Genomic DNA, 20,394 nt, shown 5'->3' with positions numbered 1-20,394 from the left:
CAACCCAAACCGTCGAGGCGGTTGCTATCAGGGCAAACATTGCGAGACTTGACGTAACAATTCTTTCGTTGTATAGTTATAGCAAAAGAGCCATTTCTTGCCTGTCAGAGCCACGCGCGGTGCAACGTGCTCAAACACCACGCACGCGCACTGGACACCGAAGATGCCCCACACGCCAGCGGCCGCGCCGTGTCAGCATGCAGACACAGCGCATTCCAGCGACTTCCGACCAATAGGCTCCAACGCGAACATGATCCGGCCACGCGTGGCATCGACGATATCGGCGAACCTCAGCGCGACGTCCGATCGGTGGAAGCAGAGCACTCTGGAGCGGACAGTCGAGTAGATCAGAAGTACTAATACCCCATTTAGGAAATAAATTTATTGTTAAGATTTAAAAAAAAAACCAAATAGCGAAGAAACACCCATAATTGGCGCAGTCGGTTAGGCCCTGCCCACGCTAAACCAAAGCTCTATCCAAAGAAATCACTTCAGTGACCATAGTGAAAGTGTAAAGTGATTTTGGACTCAATACGTAGTGCCAAATACACCCACAGGTTATAATAAAAAGTGATTGTGCTCAACCCGCAGTGCAGGACGTCCGGCTAAAGTATTCATCGAGAATCTTGAACCATCCCTCAGCACGTAGGAGATTGGCGACGATCATCAAACAAAACGCGCAGGATTATCGCCGCGGTTACCGAGTCGACTATTCGGTATGCGGCCACCATCTGGGCGGATGCGGCAATGGCAGTGCAGACGAACCGGAGGATCCTACGACGAGTGCAGAGGGTATCGGCGCGGGGAGTCACCAGAGCCTTCATCACTGCAGGCTACTGGGCCACAAAATCGAGAGGAAAGCTCGCGATACAATTTGTGCAAACGATAACCCAACGGATTTTAATGACTGTATGGCGATAAGTCAGACATGGCTACATACCAAACGCATCTTTGGTCCCTTAAGATGGAGGAATCCATTCATACGTATTATAAACGTACAAAAGAACTAACTCAGAGTATGAAAACGCTGGCAAGACAGCAATCACTTTACGTTAGTCACTGGGAAGCGTTTAATCACTTCCTAGAACAGGAATGCCTCGCAGCATTCATCAACGGCTTAAATAAGCAATATTTTGGCTATGCGCTGCCTTCCAAGCCAACGGACTTGGAAAACGCTTATGGGTTCTTGTACAAATTCCAAAACGCGGAAACCGCTCAAAAGCAAACAAAACACAATAACGTGCAAGTCACTATCAATGAAGAATTTGAACAACGCCTAAACAACATAACAGAAGCAGCAAGAAGTAAAGCGAAGAAAATTCATGATTTCATCCGAAAGTCTGGATTTTACACCAACGATCTTAACAGACTTCAACAAAAACTCCATCTACATAACGTCATCTTTGGTCTCGACAATGTTAGAGAACAAATGAACATAATATTCGAATCGGTGCAGCTAGCAAAACTGGAATACTGTCAAAAGCATTACTTTTCCCGTCCGAAATGGACTTCATTATATATATACTAGTAAAAGAAGGCATTCAAATAAGCAGCTACCGGACACCGAAGATGCCCCACACGCCAGCGGCGACGGAAGCATCGAGTGACGGAAGCATCGCAGACGTAACCCGATCATGCTGACTTCCCGAATTCCCGCGGATAAGAATTAGATCATTGGATAGGACGATGACGTCAAGGTTAGGGAAAGTATAAATAGAGTCAGGGACCAAATCAGCTCAGCTCAATTCTTCGCCACCGCTCAAACACTGAACATCTCTGTAAACATCTAATAGTTTTAATAAATTCCTGTTTTCTAATAGTTTTAATAAATCGCCGAAGGACCGCCGCTACAGCCACCGTTACCTCGGCGGATGATACACCGATTGTGGTAACGAATTCGACGAGATCGAGTCCTTGAGCGAAGACCACGATCGCTCAAGGACTCGGGGACCTGAACAGCTATACCCACCCACAAAGGCATACACTGAGGGTCCCCTGCAATCGTGTGCCTATCGTGGGGCATAAAAGTGGGCGGATGAAACAGGCACATGGTTACCGATTGTTCCGATATCGGTAACGGGATTATCGGTAGGGCTCGTGCGTAGCCGCAGCAAGCTCTTCTGCGCGCAGGTATGCGTGAGCAGGAGTACACATTAACAGAAAACGAGTGATAAGCAAGGGAGTGATAGGCAAGCAGCCGCGAACGGCGGACTGTTTTTGAGCTGCTGCTTCGTTTGCGTAATATCAAATAAAAGAGCTTCATTAAACCGAGATTCGCGGTGGTTCGTTGCATTTCACTACACATATTGTGCTGCAATGGTGGCCAGGTTGGTTGCTCTGCCTGCTTATCAAGAACCACCCCCTGAGCTTCGTGAGCTGTTCAGGAACCAAGCCTTTTTGTCGCGGATTCGTGCTTACAATAACGCATTCGCGTTTACATCGATGGGTGGGTCGGTGCACGGTGTCTATACTTCTACGATGCTGCCGACGAAGTACAGCGCAATCGCATGGTTGACGCGCGAGTGGCATTCAGCACCGGTCTGGACCGGAGTGTTGTGGCAACACTCCAACGCATATTGGAGCAGAACAACCAACTTGCCGCAATGTTTCGCCATGCGTTTGAGCGAATGACCATCGAAAATAACGTAGAGCTGCGAATCCACGGACGAATTCAAGGACTCGATCATCGCCGCTACAACCGACCGACCGCAGACGAAATAGGTGGCATTTTCGTCTGCACGGAGCAAAATCAGTCCCGCGACATTGTCTTGCAGAATCGCTCAACTCTGGGTCTTCACCGAGTATTCGAGTCCCATCAGCTGTTCGATGCGTTGCAGTATTCACTCTTGCATCCGTACGGCGAGGCTGGGTGGACGTATGGGATCGCAAAACGGCCAAGGCGTAACGGCCGTGTTGCACCCCAACGAGCACGTTCCAGTGAGCATAACCAGAACGACGTTGAGGAGGGCGCGGAAACTCGAGACGGAAACGGACGAGCGTCGCGGCAAGTCTCAGTCCGTGAATATGCTGCGTATCGTCTATGTTTTCGCGAGGACCAAACGTCGTTGTTACATTCGGCAGGTCGGCTGATGCAGCAATACTGTGTGGACCAGTGCTGCAAGATCGAGGAGCAGCGTCTGAAATTCCAGCGGGACCATCAAGCTCAGTTACGTGCTGACGCATACGCCGGGCTTATGGATCTGGCGGGACCAGGTGACGTGCAGCTTCAAGATCCACGGACACTCGCTCGAACGGGTACGCGTGTCATCCTCGCTCCTTCGTTTCCCGGTAGCGACCGGTACATGCGCGCGCAGTACCAAGACGCGATGATGGCCATCGTACGAGCGATCGGGAAGCCGGACCTGTTCGTCACGATGACGTGTAATGCAAAGTGGCCAGAGATCACCCAGGCCTTGCTACCAGGGCAGACGGCCGCCGATAGACCGGACCTCACCGCACGCGTCTTCCGGTTACAGCTGAAGTCCATGCTGGAGGACCCTCTCGGCAGGAGTGCTTGGCCTGGAAGTTGCTCGCATCCACGTCATCGAGTACCAGAAACGTGGTCTGCCGCACGCACACTGTCTACTCATCATTGCCGAGAGCGATAAGCCGCGGTCGGCAGCAGCTGACTACGATCGACTGGTGTCTGCCGAAATTCCGGATCCTGCAAACGAGCAGCTCTACGAAACAATCAGCAAGTCAGATGATGCACGGGCCATGCAGTCGGTCGAATCCAAATTCGCCATGCATGAAGGATGGATAGTGCTCGAAAAAGTTTCCGAAGCAGTTTTGCGAGGAAACACGGCAGACGCAGGACGGATACCCATTGTACCACCGGCAACGCAATGATGGTCGCACCGTAACGATCAAGAATGTAGCGCTTGATAATCGTTACGTGGTGCCGTACAACCCGTGGCTTAGCCACATCAACGTGGAGGTGTGTGCGACCGTCAGCAGCGTCAAGTACTTGTACAAGTACGTGTACAAAGGGCACGATCGGGTCGCTTTTTCGACGCATGAAACGGTGGACGAAATCCAGCAGTACGTCGATGCTCGCTACATTTCGGCATCACAGGCTGTTTCGATCATCTTTGGGTTCGAGATGCAGGCCAAAACGGTTACCGTCGTTCGTTCAGTTGCCAGTACATCTCGAACACCAGCAGCGTGTGATGTTCCGTGACAACGAAACTGTCGAGGCAGTGCTTGAACGCAGTCACAACAGCATGCTGACCCGGTTCTTCCTGTTGTCGGCCAATGACCAGTACGCGCGAATCCTTACGTACCAGGACGTCCCAGCGCACTATCGCTTCATAAGACCGTCAGAAGCGCAACGGCAACCGTGGCACGATAGTCAAGGACCGCGATGTGGATCCGCCGTATCCGCCAGAACGAGATCGTGGTTGGCCGAATTGGGGACCAACTTCTTACGTGGACTTGCGTACAGTTAATGATGTTGTGTTACAGGGTTGGTTAAGGTTTAATATAAGTTTAGGATACGTTTCACAAAAAAATGAAACCTACAGGTTTTTGGGAACTTTTCCCTGTATTAAAGTTCAAAACCAGTTAAGCGCAACTAAAACGTCAGTCGCCTATGGCACTACAATGAGTAAACACTAAGTGGAAAAGGATTGTCCTGAACCCTTAATTTTAAGTCAAGTTAAGGTACATTAACTATCGCAACATCATTGCAAAAAAATATATGCAGAAATTGCTAAAACCAACTCAGCTCTTCTCGCACTAATGAAATAAACTACTACTATTACTACATGATGTTCTGTGTGTCACCTACCGACAGGCTACCACATTGGCTGGGTTGCTTAACGGCGAGTCTGAGTGGGAGCGAACACTTCAAGAAGCCGTGTCGTTCCAGATGCCATCGCAGCTGCGCCAATTGTTTGCGCTTATCCTGTCGGAGGGTAAGCCAAGCAACACAGGATTCCCGTAATTATGTACCTACAGGCAGTATCCTCGGCAACCGACATCGTCCTTACCCGATATCGTTTACCGGTGAAAAATACATAGAGATTGTATGTATCCTCCCTCTCCGTTCCATTCCATTTCACTGCCTCTCCAATCATGCTAAACACTTATAAAAACTATTCTAGAGAAATAAATCGCCACTTCACGTTTTGACAGTCATGGAACCTGTTTGTCTTCGATTATTCACTCTATGCTAGAACGTCTAAATCCCAACTACAAACCGAAAAGTTAACTAGCGCTACACTTAGGATGAGTCGGAGCAGAATCGTCTGTTGCGTGCAGCCGAGCACTTCTGGGCATTGAAGGCGATTGATCAGTATCTGCGAGGGACAACGCCCCCCCAAGGCATTGGGAATGTTCCACAATATGCCACAGCTTGCAGAGTTTGCGCATCTGCCGACCGAGTTCCTGTAGTCCGATCGAGCGGTCGTTGCGTTGCGAACACCTTGCTGGGAGCCTCACAAGAAGAACGAATAAACCTTCTCAAGAAGAACGAATAAACCTTCACAAGAAGAAAATCTGTTTACCCTGCAGAATTTGCAGAAACTATTAAGGAATTTTTTATAAATTAAAAAATTGTACCTCCAAACAGGACCAAAAAATGGTTTTGTTTGAAATTGGTAGCCCTTTTTGTTTACCGTAATGACTTCTGAAAAACATAAAAGTATTGCATACTGGAATGGAAATGGCATTCTAAATTTTAAAAAATCAGAAACTAATCTATTTCTTAGGGTTTTGAAAACATAGACTGTATGGCGTTTACCGACACATTTCTTAAACAAACGTTTTCGATCCCACAGTATATGTTGTGTGCGTGAGCCCCAGTACCGGGAGCTGCATGGGCCGCTCGTTTTGATCGATCGCTCGATCAAGGGAGATGTGGGAGGATCGGATGTTGGGGGAACGCGGGCGAGGAGGATGTTCGGGCGATCGTGGACATCCTCTTTGCTGCCCGACCGTCGACCGGACCCGGTCACACTTTTTATACGTGTAATCTTCGTGCTGTGTACTGTGTAATCTTGTCTGTGTATTTTAACATCCAATAAACACAAAAGTATGTAACATATAGATAACACAGTGGTGCAACACGAACGCGTACTGCACGAATAGGTGGGCCCCACCGCAACTACATCCCTGGTGACGACGTTGTAGTCGCGGTGGTCTCCTGGGCAAGGGTCAACCGTCAGGTGTCATTTTCGGGCACACGGTTGATCCGGATATGCGCAGGCTGAAAAGGGCCCAGGTGAGTGCTGAAAGCGTGGTTTGCTTGGCAGTCACCATACGATAAGGCTCATCTCACCGCGATTGCGGGGGATCGGCCTCTTTCTTCGTTGAACCTTGAGGTAAGCAGATCGATAACGTTAACAAAATCTCGACGCCTCATTCCCAAGTCTTCGTGACAAAACATACATCGAAAGACGATTTGCAAAATATTCGTAAATTACATCATCCACATAATTGAAAACAACAATAGTGTGACTGACTTATTTCAAATCAGATCGTGTCTCAATTCCATGTAAAACCCTGTTATCAACTCGTTATGTCCAATATGTTTAAAAAAAACAGTGAAAATCACAAAATATAAAAATCGTGTACGATCCACCGAAACTGAATCGAATATTAATCAACTTACGAATTTACAAATCAAAACCCCAAACAACCAGCTAATGACAGTACAACAAAAGAGACGCAGACTGGAAGTTTATTAGGAGTACACGGAAGACGTTCTCCACATCTTAAAAAAGGTCGGTGATGCCACCGATCTTATGAGCCAAGCAATGAAGAAGAAAGGTGTCCTACACACACCATTATTTTTCATGTGTGGACCGACCTTTTGACGAAAAGTCAAACTTTCCACGCCGCATCAAAAGTTTTTGAACCAGTGTTGAATCAACCTTAGAGAAACGTGTGATAAATAGTTATAGTTTTTGTACGTTATGGCTAGCAGCATCACGTGGCTAGCAGTAGCTAATCGCGATCTTTGCCGATGAAGAACAAGGTCTCTTGTGGCTGATGGAGCGAGATCTTATACCGGTGCAGCAGAAGTGTGACCGCTGCGGATTGGACATGACTCTGGTATGAAAGTGTAACATGGTCTGTCGATGCCGTCGAAACTCCAACTCGGAGAAATCTGTACGGGCAGATTCAGTTTTTTACGGTAACAAATTATCGTTCAAGGATTGTACGATCATTCTGTACTAATGGAGTCTAGGCTCCACGATTGACAACGTTTCACACGAAACCGCCATAAGTTATAGAAGTGTTCAAACACTTTACAAAAACATTCGGCATGCGTTACTCTTCGTCGTTACAGATAAACCTCCGATAGGAGATCCTGGAATGACGGTAGAGATAGATGAATCGGCAATTACGAGACGCGCGAGCATAATGTGGGTAGGGTACCTCCCAATAGTAAATTCACTGAGTGCCCAAGGACAGAGGCAGCCTGGCGGATGTTTGCGGTGGAAGCAGCCAAAATTGTTGGCGTAAGCTTTCGCCAGCTAAAGTTCAGCGATCTCCAATACCCTATTCTTCAGCGATATAACTATGAATAACGAGCCATCATATGCAAACTATTTATAAATTACATTATCCTTATTATTGGCAACAATAATAACGTGATAGATGTACCTAACATAAGATTCTGCCTCAAACGAATGTAAATATTTGTAACTTCTTATTTTTCATGGACGTCTAATATCTAGTAAACTTGTTAAAAAAAAATAGCCAGAAATGACTGGTAGGAGGTATTTGTAGAGAGACAAAAGAAACATTTTTTGTAGAAACTTATCGCCGAGATACTTTGACGCTCTCGGAAATAACTCTAAATAATGTTATGACTGGTTCAAAAATTTCAACGTGATGGTTGCAGAGGATACAATTCACTTTATAGTCACAGCTTTTTCCATGAGTTCGTGAACCATTCCGAAAATTTTGTTTGCCCAGATATCCCACTGGTTCATACGCGAAACGTGGAGAATTTGTGGCGTTGGACAAAGATTTTTTGAAGCGGAAAGGTACCAACAAATTAAAGTTGATTGAGTATTTGGCTGAGTATGCTTCCCGACGGGAGCACAATAGCGATACTTTTGAAGCGCTTATAAGCCGGCTTCATCCTACCTCTCCTGAATATATTATATATTGATCTGTGCGAGTAGCTTTTACTTCACTCAAAGCTACCGGGCTAACAGGAGCCGTTCTGACTAAGGGGGCACCAATACAGGTCTCACCACGGCGAGAACCAGTGAGATAACAGAACTGAGCGAGAAACAAATCGTGTGAAAACGATATGAAATAAAGAAATAATGAAGAAAATAACATTACATGCCGATCGTGACATGACACGAACCTACTATCTTCGGATCAATACTGACCTTCGTTAAAAAAGAATTCAATCGGGAGAATCGACGGGTGTTCGTGCGGAGATCCCGACAAGAAACGGCCTATAATACTACCGAAGAACGGGATCTTAGTGGAACTGATAAGAGACAACTACCAACGAAGGATGCATCACACGAACCACGAGACAGTCGTCAACGAGGTACGACTAAAATACGACATACCCCCATAGCGAAGAACTGAACGCAACTCTCGCAGAAATTGCGTATATTGTATATTAAAGACCAGAATGCCCGAAAACCCGGAGATGGTGCCAATGCCTGCGACGCGATTCGCGGTGTACGAATGACCATTACCATTCACTGGTATCGACTACTTTGGACCGTACGACCGACGTTTGGGAACAATGGGTCTCACAATAAGGGCCGCACACACAAAGGTAGTTGCATCACTTTCAATCGACGCCTGTATAATGGTACTATTAGATATTAGACGGTACCCCTCCACCGCGTATGAAAGACAGACGTATGTGTCGATGGACACGGCGGTTAAAAAAGCGAATGTTGAGGCTTACGATATCCTGGAACCGAAAAAGATGGGCCCAAAAAACGCTACAGGTCTACTTAAAGCCAGGAACGGACAGCAAGACTGTCTTCGCCGCAGTCAAGAAAGGAATCGAAGGAAAAGCCACAGCTAAGCTCATCACGTAGATGAAATCACGCCACAGGACGTGGTGCAAGCCCTGGCGGTCAAGTACGGGACCAAGGTGGGCACTGAGGCAGTCAACCTGGTAACGCCTCGATACTGAATGGCAGATAGGTTTGTGGCGACCCTGTCGGTACCACAATATATAAGAGCAACGTAGGGACCCGCGATATAGAGCTGTCAACGTGATAGCAGGGGATTCGCTCTCTTATCATCGACAAGAAGAACGGAACAGGTGGTTGAAAAAGTGAACGCGTCTCGAAGGTATTTCCTAAGGAATAATATGTAACGGCATGGCACGGGAGTGTGTGCAGTGAAAAAGAAAAGAAAGCAGACTGAAAGTGTTGCGCTATGCGTAGTGCGTGTCCGTGAATAAAAAAAAAAACAAGAACATTTTCCACTTTAACAGCGCCTAAGCGATCACGATGACTGCAATCTCCGCTATCCTGTAAGTCTCTGCACATGCCTGATTATTTCTTGAGGAGCCGTAAGGACGACAAATTAGCCGAAGAAAAGCCGCAGGCCAAACACCCCTAGAGTGGAAATAGTGAACAGGAAAGTAAAGGGTCAGAAGAAGTTTCCTGTTAGTTAGTAAAGGGACAGAAGACCTGCCCTACGAACACAGAGCTAGAAGTAGCGAGTAAAACCCTAACACCCGACCCATCGGAGTCAGAATCGAAGAATGGAACTAGTTTTGATCTTACCCTCACACCGGAAACAACAATGACTTAATTGTTCGCAGTTGAGATGGCTTACCGCGTAATTCCTGATTTCTCAGGAGAGGAGGAAGAAGAAGAGGAAATTTTTTTAGCGCAGACCGACTTTATTGCCTCGCTGATTCCTGCTACGGAATCGACTTTGGTCGGTTTGGTTCTATCCAAGTTGAAGGGTCCTGCACTGGCGTGACGTATTGGCTATAGACAAATGACGTATTGGCTATAGAATGTGTCGAAGAAAACGAGTTAACAGTGGATCATCGTTACAGAAGCCGAGTGACGGTGTTGGTCGAAGAATACAACCCACGACACTCCGTGGTAGCCACGAAGCAATTGACGATCAAGTTACGAGACGACGAAGTTGTGCAGGATGCTCCCCGTCGATTGGCGTCGTTGGAAAGAGAGGTGGTGAGTCGACAAGTCGAAGAATGGTTAGAAAATGGGATAATAAGCACATCGGAGAGTGAATACGCAAATCCCGTAGTAGTGGTGCCAAAGAAAGATGGAACGTACCGTGTTTGCATAGACTACCGTCGGATAAACAAAAGCGGCTGATCGAACTCAGTGAGGGCGCTGACAGTCAGGCTGTCTTAACCGCCATACAGCAGTAAGTGGAAGGGAAAGCGACGGCCAAGCTTATAACTGAGAAAGGCACGCTATATCTGGATCTTCTAGAGATGGATGCAGAGCCGCAAAATGTCAATAAGGCTTTAAAAGTGCAACTCAAAATGGAGGTGGAAAGTAAATCAGTCACCCTGAAACGCAGGTATGAAGGAACACAGTTTGGCTTCGTCCGGCTACCGATGGCCAAGGGGCGGTGAAACTAGTTGGACAAAACTTTAAAGTTGAAAGAGCTTCTATGACGCTTGAATTCGCATGGGAGGACTCCCTGCAGAACCGCGCTCTAGAACAAATGCCCTCCAGTTGCCTCACTCTAACACATTGTAAGCTAGGTTAAGAACTAACCGAGGGAACATTTATATATACAGCTGATTTTGAATTCGATCGTCGGAACTTGAACTTTGCATATTATGAACACGCTGACCTCCCACGAGGAGCAGCATGCCATCCACGAATGGAAGTTGAATGTGATGCTGCCCCGAATAACCCCGAAGATAAGTTTTTTTTCTGTCAGAATGTCAAAAACAAAATATCCACTAAATTAAAATCGTTACATGGAGGAGATAAAAATTAAATTAGAAACTTTGGAAAAAATATTCAATAATTTTCAAAAGGCTCCTAATAGAATGTACCTATTAAAAAGGCTCCTAATAGAATAGAATGTAGTAATAGGATATACAATGAGTTGTTAGTTTTATTGTCCGATCAGGGAGAGGAGAATAATATCATACTTATCAAAAGAATAAGAACAGCTTACGCAAAAATTAAAGACACCATCGAGGCCAAATTTCAAACGAAACAACTGTTATCGTTTGGTGCAGCACGAGCGCGCACTGCACGAGTAGGTGGGCCCGGCCGCAACTACAACCCTGATGACGGTCTTGTAGTGGCGGTGGTCTCCTGGGCAAGGGTCAACCGTCAGGTGTCATTTCGGGCACGCGGTTGATCCGGATACGCCCAGGCTGAAAAAGGCCCAGGTGAGTGCTGTTATCGTTTGGTGCAGCACGAGCGCGCACTGCACGAGTAGGTGGGCCCGGCCGCAACTACAACCCTGATGACGGTCTTGTAGTGGCGGTGGTCTCCTGGGCAAGGGTCAACCGTCAGGTGTCATTTCGGGCACGCGGTTGATCCGGATACGCCCAGGCTGAAAAAGGCCCAGGTGAGTGCTGAGAGCGTGGGTGGCTCAGCACTCACCAAATGATAAGGCTAATAGCTCCGCGCTAGCGGGAGATCGCTCTCTTTTTTCCGCAACGCTCGAGGTGAGTAGATCACGATAAAGATTATCCCAAGAAACTATACAAGCAGTCCACGACGCCCCATCTCGAATTTTGTGAAAAACATTTGGTGACCCCGACGTGATAAGAAATCACGTTCGTAAAGTGCTACCGTGCGCCCACGTCCGTAAGTGTGCTACCGCGCTCGTCGCTCTCGTGCGCGTAAGTGTAACTAACTGTGCTTCCGTGCGCTAACAATAAGACAATGCCAATCACTAATTCACCAGCTGGTGATCAGAAGTCGGCCGGTGGTGAAAAGGTGCCGCGGGCTGCGGAGGTACCTCGTGGTACCACCAAGGCAGGTCGGCAAGGCACGAGCCAGGAGCTTGGAAGGCCATCCGCCGCCAACGAAGGGGCGCGGCAGCTGGTCGCGCTCGAGGAGGTCATGCGGGTCTTAACATTGGAGGCCAAGGCCGGACATCTTGAGGATGAAATGGTGCCGATCAAGGCAGACAATGCTTGAGGGCATGTATAAAGAGGGCTGCGCCGTGCTCTCCCCCCTTGAAGCGAAGACCGGTGCGCCTCAGCGCCGCCGCCAATTCGGCGACGCATACGCCGCGGCGAGGGTGGCGCTGGGCCGCCTGCGTAAAGCTGATACGGCGTCCAGCTCCGTGCTGGACGCGACAATAGCAAGTCCGGCGCCGAGACCTGAGCATCTGCCCCGCATCGACTTGCCGAAGTTCGGCGGGGACCCGAGCGACTGGCCATCGTTCGCGTCCCGCTTTGAGCGGCGTCTGTCCGGTTGGCAGGAGAGGATGCGACACGTTACGCATACCTCCAGCAGTTCTTTGCAGGGTATCTGCCAGCCTTGCAAAGCGCGGAATCTTTCGAAAAGGCTGGTATGCCCTTCGAAGAGGCATGGATGAGGCTCCAAGAGCGTTTTTATAAGAAGCGAGTGGCCTTCTTGGGGCATTTCCGCACCATCTTAGAGGCCCCAAGACTGACGAGCGCCTCCTCGAACGGCCTGATGCGGCTAATCGACGTGGTGGAGACGGCCATCACGTCAGCCCGTCAGGTGGCGGGAAAGGTTAGACGAGGCACCCTCTACCATGGAGGACGGATTTCTGGTGAGTGTTGTGCTGTCCAAGTTGGACGAGGAAAGTTTGACACGCGTCACCAAAAAAGCCAATCAGCAGCTCATTCCGACGTGGAAGGAGCTGCGTGATGAGCTGGACTCCATGGCGAACCGGCTCTATTATGAGCCAAAGAGGCCGAAGGATCCGGCCTCCCGTGGCCCTCCAGTCTCTAAGGTAACCGCATCGGCCACGGCAACGCGTAAGGCAGCATACGTGGCTACCACCGCACTAGCGGCGGCCACCCAATCGAAGCCGAAATCATGCGTCGCTTGTGATCCGGCTGGTGTCAAAGAGGGCCCCGCCTCATCGGCTTCCGCTAAGCCAAAAAACGGCAGACGATCGGCGGCTGTGTTACGCATGCGACAGAATGGGCCATAAAGGCAATCTGTGTCCCGAGATGCGTGCGCGGTCCGCACTAGAGAGAGTAAATCTTATCATGGAGCGCGGGAAGTGCATAAATTGCTTCTCGAGAAGTCACGTGGCACGCGATTGCGTATCTAAACCTTGAACAACCAGGTGGAAATACTGCAAATGGAAAACTCAACACTGCGAATGCGAAACATTGCTCCAGTTCAACCGGGTACGGATATCTCAATTCCGTATTCCCGACCCTATCAAAGCCATTCCTAGCTTTGATGGAAACCAGAGGCAATTAAACTCGTGGCTTACAACAGCCACAAATACTTTAAACCTCTTTAGAAACAGAGTCACGCAGGAAGCGATGACAGTTTATGAACATATAATAATAAACAAAATTGAGGGCAAAGCTAGAGACACCATTTGTGCTAATGGGAGTCCGACGTAGTTAGGAGCAGGTAGCGGAGATCCTTAAAGCAGTTTACGGTGATAAGTCCGACCTAGCGACTTATCAATCGCAACTGTGGTCGATTAAAATGGAGGACTCAATTCATGTCCACTATAGGAAGATCAAGGAAATACTCCAAAATATGAAAACCTTGTGCAGACAAAACGAGATGGCTGTACGAAATTGGGAAGGCATAACCTGGTATATAGACAACGAAGCCTTGGCAGCTTTTATAAACGGGTTAAATAAACAATATTTTGGTTACGCCCCAAAGCAGCCAAACCAGTGGAATTGGAAAGTGCATACACGCTTTCCTGTGCAAGTTTCAGAACGCAGAAACTACCAAGCAACGTACCAACGCAGAATTTGCAAAACCAAATAATAATCAACTTCCAAAACACAACGTACCTCCACATCAGCAACAGGGAAAAAATCCGTGAATTAACAAAAAAAAAACCAACAAGACCGTAATTGCTCATCAGGCTACAAGTTTTACCATAATCATCATTGTGGTGAAACTAGCTGGACGAAACTTTAAAAATGAAAGAGCTTGAAAGTTGAAGGGCCAAAATATGACACAACGTAGGCAAACGTAACACGGAGGACGCGTTCCTAATTCTTGCGAACATTTTGGATGCTGACGTCAAGGTTAGGGACAGAATGAATAGAGGGATCAAACCAGACAGCTCAGTTCTTCACGACCGCTCAAACAGTGAATACATCTCAACGAGAACACATCTGATAGTTTAATAAAATCCTTTTTTTTTTAAGCAAACCTGTGAGGTCAGACAACATAAGTGGCGTAGTCGCATAGACCCTTTCTACGCAAGAAAACAGTTTCAGTGGAACAATCATCACTTAGTGACAAGTGCAATATTTGGAGCTGAATCCGTAGTAAAAAAAAAACGTGCCTGTTTTACGATGCATTGGTGGAGTCTGGATCTCAATCCGTACTACCAGTTACACGTACTTTTGCCACCGAATTTAGTGAGATTGTGTTCGATCCGTAGCAGTGGTCGTCCGGTGCAAGATCCATTGAGAATTGAAACCCGTCCCCCTCAACACGCAGGAGATTTGTGACGTCCTCATCCAACGAAACTGCATTCAAGAGGTTGGCTTCAGCCATTTAAGATTGGAAAAAGAATAACAACAGGTACAGTAAAGGTGTGTGGCGGCAATAAGCGAAACGATCGGACGTCAGTTACCTGGACAGAGTAGAAGCGCGCCGCGCGTTCTACGCGTGCAAGCAACAATTCGCCGACGCCTGCCTTGCTGGCACACTCCCCCCCAAGACGTCGAACTATCCCTTTGGGTACACCCTCTACCGTTGGGTAAAAGTGGCGAAAAAAGTGGCGTTTTCCAAGTTCGAAAATATGATATCCTTCTTAAGACAAATGGCAGACAATGGTTTAGATGAGAAGGATGTTATACAGTTTATAATCAGGAAGTTAGACAACGCAATTTCTCGACAGAAAAAAATTAAAAGGGATTAGAAAAAGTGTACCTAAGGTGTACAAAAATCGTAGAGTAGCATAGCATGCTAGGGTTAAGAAGTAATGTGATGCAACAAAGGCTGTATAGTTTAAAGATCCATTTTGTTGGCTTTTTTTCTACAATCCATGAGTAGAACTTACACGCGCTACGAATAAACCTTGCTCTTTCTACTAGGGTGATGAAGTAACGAATATTTATTCGATACATGTGCTGATCAATTTTATGATGAAACTGGCGGACGGCGCAGTACGTAGCTGAGGGTTTTTGGCATCGGTGGGTGCGGGAATATTTACCGGTAATCAATCGCAGAGCAAAGTGGCGAGAAGAAGAAGCCAGATCGGTGAAGATAAGAGACATCGTACTGTAAGCGGACGAAAACTCGTGAGAGTAAGGACGGACGAGTACGATCGGCAACCGTAGGAACGGCGCGTGGGGAATACACGACTGCCCTGTCGCAAAAGTAGCAGTGTTGAACGTAAAAAAGATGTGATAAATTAAATCGACAGGATAAAGGTAAATGCAGTAAGCAAACGTTATTTTAGGCTTCTGCTTCTACTGCTCGTGTAAATGTTAATAGTAAAAACAAGTGAATAAAGAAGAAAAAGAAGAAATAAATGAATAAAAGAAGTCCCAAATTCGCTACCTTCAACTCCAGGAAAAATATCTAATACACACCTCCACGAAAGTGAGGTGAGTACGAGTGAAGTGAAGGAAGCAAACGTTCGGTGAAGGGCTCCGCCTTAAAAACAAAGTTACAAGCGTCCGGGAAGGAAATAAGGAGACATCCTCAAGGGTGCAAAATACGGGGAGTGGGATCGGATCATTGGATGAAGCGATTTTCTTTTCCATTTTCCACTTTTTAAATATTTTTTTATACTTTTTCAGCAAAACACCGGCAAAGGTGGTAAAAAATCTTAAAAAATAATTTGGTGGTAGACGTATGGGCGAAGGACGCTACCACCACATAAATGTGAAACTACTTAGGAGGAAAACTACTTAACAGCCCTGTGTTCACGGAATTATTAGGGTTATCAATTCGTTATCTATGTCAGCGCTGACACGGATTACTATTGATTGCCCCTCGTGTGTCTCGATGCCGCGCGTAGCGGCAATTTCTTCTTTCCCTGGAGCAATTTTTCCAATTAATTGCTCCTTTTAATAACACATTAAGGTCCTGGTGCAACAGTCGGAGTCTCTCTGTTGCGACATTTTTTGTTGCCTTGGACAAAAACAATTATTTCTTCTTCATTAGCGATGCTTATTTTGGAAGCTATTTTTTTTTCATTCCTCACGCGCATGATAACCCATTTCAATTGGGTTTTACTTATGCTACGTGCTATTATCGGAAGAACAAAAACAAGCTGGCTGAGCGTGAAGTGGGGCGTGTCGCCGAAGTGTTCGGCACACTAGCCCAACGATTGTGATGGCGAAGCGGCCCAGGCGTGCGGCCGCGTCGTCGGCTCGAAGCGGCTGATGAGAGCGAAGACCTAAAGTCCAGGCTAGCTTCTAATGAAGCCACGGCACACGACGAACGTGACCTTGGACGAAGCACATCGATGTAAAGCGGAACATGAGTCACTCGAGAAGATCACGCACACCTCCCGATGACCCTCAAGTCAAGCCAGCAGCAGGCAAAACATTTCGGGGCGTGTACGATGTGATCCGCACCATCGAGGAACTTATCGAAAACGCTTCTCGTATCGCACGAGCTCGCGATGACACGATGATGATAACAATGAAGCGGTCGGCGGATAAGCCCGCGACCTACGCCAATACCACACTTCGCTCATCGGGGAGGCCGCTGACATCTTATCCCATGGCTGCTGTGCTCGTGAACTGGTATCCGGCGATATGGTTGCATAAAATGGAAGAATGTTGGCCACCGCAAAGTAATGTTGGCCAGCCAAGTGTACCCACAAATGCAGAGGCTGAGCAAGAGCAAGCCATGCTTGTTACCCAAACTCGTGAGGCTCACGAGATGTTTACAAAATGTTCTTCGTATCATACTCTGCTCAATGTGATAGAATTCGCTCTTAGATACCTGCAGGTGAAGGAATTGGCGTCGGTCAAAATGAGTTTGTCCAAGCTGGTGCAGGCAGAAGCATTTCCCGAAGAGGTTAAAGCATTACGAAAAGGATTCCTGCCGGACAAGTCGAAGCTGCGACTACTCAACCCATATCTTGATGCTCAAGGTGTAATCCCCACGTAGGTGGCCGGTTGCGCCTGTTCCCCGAGTCTTATGAAGTTAAGATGGCTCTTAATCGATTTATGTCCCGACGAAACAAACCAGAACACATTTACTCTAAAAACGCCACGAATTTCATCGGAGCCAAGAATGAGCTTGTGGCCACCTCGACGTCACGGTTGAAATTCGAGAAATAATCATTAAACGATTCAAGCGGCGTTGGATATTAAGCTGGCTTCGGACTAGCCTTCCTGTAACGATCGACCGGATCGGACGTGTTCCAGAACGATTCCGGATACCTTCCTTGCTTTCGATTGCAAGTGTTATGTGATTAATAAAAAAAAACCTCCGAAGCTGTGTCCAACTGATTAAAGTAAAAAGTGGGAATCGAAAGGAACGCGTTCAAATCTATTCGAGAAGACGAATTACAGCAGTTGCCCCGGAACAGGTTGAATTTCTATCAACGGATTCAAGCCCATACTCAACGGTTCTGGCACCAGTGGAGATACCAGTATCTGAAGAAGCTGCAGATACCGATAACGACGAAGCCCCAAAGGCAGCATTTGATGATTGGCGATGTGGTCATCCTGAAGGACGAAAGCCTGCCTACCCCTTGGCCATTGGCTCGTATTGTGGACGTGCATCCCGGACCCTATGGTATCGTTCGAGTGTTTACATTAAAGACTGCTGACTAAATGTTGAAAATATTTCACGGTGACCGATATGTTAGGCTCCCTAAGATAGTTTAAATTTGAATTTAAATTCTGCCAAGACAAAGAAATAGTTTTCAATAGTTTTACGACTGAAGAACAGCGCGCGCTTAGAACAACCACACAGCGTTTCGTGAAAGCCACCCCGCGCGTTAACGGATACGCTCGCAAATAATAGCTATGGAAAACCCGCAGGACGAGCTGATCCGCCTACAGAGGAACGGGAAGCTGGAACGCGTGCAGCTGAAGCAGGACACGACAGGAGATGCAGCCGCCCAGAAAAACGAAGAGCCACCAACCGCCTACTCCGTAAATCGGGTGGCGATAAAGATAGGTCCTTTCTGGCGGAAAAATCCCGAATTATGGTTCGCGGAGCTGTTCGCGTAATGTGGCATAACGCAACAGCTAACCAAATACTACCATGTGCTGGCAGGCAGCCATCGATTCGGAGGTGCTTGACTGCTGCTCTGATATCTCCGTTAGTTTTAGAAATAAAACCCTAATACCACACATAACACCAAGATCATCAACGTCACCCCAAAGTCTTGGTGGGACGTGAAAATTGAAAAGGCAAGCGAGAAAAACAAGGCCGCGGATACTGACTTATCTGCACCGGGTGCCTCGGTGTGCCTGAAATGAATGGTGTTACTTTTCTTAATTTAGCGCTTACTTTTGTTGAATAAAAGGCTTCTCAGTCTTGTTCGATGTAAGTAATTCGTTTTCCATTTTCAGGAATTCGCTGCGTCGAGCTCTGTTGAAAAAAAAACATATCGTGCTATAAAACCAATACTGAAATGTTTCATCGATCACAGTACCTCAATATGTAGATCACGCAGCATAAGTCGCATTTAGTATCGATCAAAGGTCTGAAATTAAGGATCAAAATAAAAGGATAAATTAACTCAAAAGTACTTCACAAACGAATAACATCTGTACAACTTACCTCAAAATCACACCGATTTTAAGAAACACATCATTTATGGCAAGATAAGCTGGTGCCTCATTTATGGCAAATGCTTTTCGAGCCAACCCTGGCTGCTAAAGAAAAAAGGCTGGATAAGCAACATCAGCACAACCGTCACACTTTTATAATGCATCCGTACCTTTTTGCCGGCAAAACACAATCCCCAAAACCGGAACTGCTTGCTAATGCGGTATATATCATCACGGCGATATTCTGCAGTCACGCAATATTCCTCAAACACATCCTCATATTACACCAAAGCACGACACACATAGGCACATATATTTTCTCCACAAACAAAACCAAAGGTTACTGGGTTTTATCTATTCCATGCTTGTCCGTTTCTTCTAGCAACACTTTTCCACAGCAACGAATAGCAACACTTTTCTAAAGCAACGAAATGAGCTGTCACCTATTGAAGCACACACACGCACACGCACAGAACCTCGTGGCTGGAGCAGTAGAAAATATGCATTCTACATGCAAAACAGCTGCGATTTCTCTGATTTCTGATTTTTGATCAGAGAAAAGTGCGACACAGTGATTACACTAATCACTGCACTAAAATGTACGGCATTAAAACAACGCCGAACCGCATGCCCTCAGTGAGCCACGCGTAGCACAACCAACAGCCAGTACGAACACTTCACGACTGCAGCCTCTCCGAGCGAACATCACTATTCAACGCATTTGGCAATGTGGCTGTCCTCTTCTAACGTCGTCTATTGAGAGCAATCAACTCTGCAGAGAAACCTCATTCCAGCAAGCTAGAGAGAGAGAAACCAAGCTATTGCCAAGCAAATGCGTCGCGACGAAATTGGCGCTATTTTTTATGCCACGGCTATAATAACTAAAACTTGTGTTTTAGAAATATGTAAAAGATTTGCACGACCGCTTAAGGGGCCATCATGTTTCATGAGTTCGCTTGCTTCGGCGAGGATTCCCTAGCGAACGAGGAAGGCTTTTCGTTGGAAACAACGGTTGCAAATGCGGTCGTGCATTTGTATAGGTGCGGTTCACAGTCCTTGGAAACATTATTTAAAACCAACCGCGTAACCGCGTAAAACGACAAAAGATCTACAAAGGATCGACAAAGGGACTCGCTTTAGCGCATGGGCATTGTACAGTGAAATGCGATTCAAACAAATGAAATGCCAATTCGACATGAAAAAAACACATCAGAATAATCCTATTTGATGATTCGCGAAAGAATGATAATGTTTGTTGGAAAGAAGGAGGTCTTCCATCAAGTTTTGTTATTTGCGCTTCGATGTTCATCGCACATAATGCTGCATTGTGAAACTAGATTCCTCATTTTGATCTTCCAATTAGCGATTCCAGATTTCACAACTGTCTTGTGATCTCCTGTTCTTCCGCTTCTTTAGGTTCACAGTGTCCTTGGATGATTTTGAAAGACGAATGATGGATGCTGAGACGTCGCACTCGTTGACCTAAAAATACGCTGCATTATTATTTATCTTTGGCTTAGTGAGATCTAATGCGACTTGTCGTGGTCTGAGCGACA

At 46.8% G+C, this 20,394-nt stretch overlaps 1 long non-coding RNA gene across 2 annotated transcripts; it reads right to left on the bottom strand.

Moving 5' to 3' along the window:
• Window positions 1–18,065: 18,065 nt before the first annotated feature.
• Window positions 18,066–19,232, bottom strand: LOC125956193 (uncharacterized). 2 transcript variants are annotated; one of them, XR_007469150.1, is made up of 4 exons: window positions 19,009–19,232; window positions 18,849–18,943; window positions 18,721–18,771; window positions 18,066–18,656 (listed from the first exon to the last, which is right to left on the bottom strand). It is a non-coding gene; the product is annotated as an uncharacterized LOC125956193 (long non-coding RNA). The 2 variants fall into 2 exon arrangements; XR_007469149.1 differs by having other exon boundaries at window positions 18,849–18,940.
• Window positions 19,233–20,394: the final 1,162 nt, after the last annotated feature.

Source organism: Anopheles darlingi, chromosome 3 (assembly GCF_943734745.1).
Source record: "Anopheles darlingi chromosome 3, idAnoDarlMG_H_01, whole genome shotgun sequence".
Classification (NCBI taxonomy): domain Eukaryota; kingdom Metazoa; phylum Arthropoda; class Insecta; order Diptera; family Culicidae; genus Anopheles; species Anopheles darlingi.
This window is presented reverse-complemented; position numbering and strand designations above follow the sequence as displayed.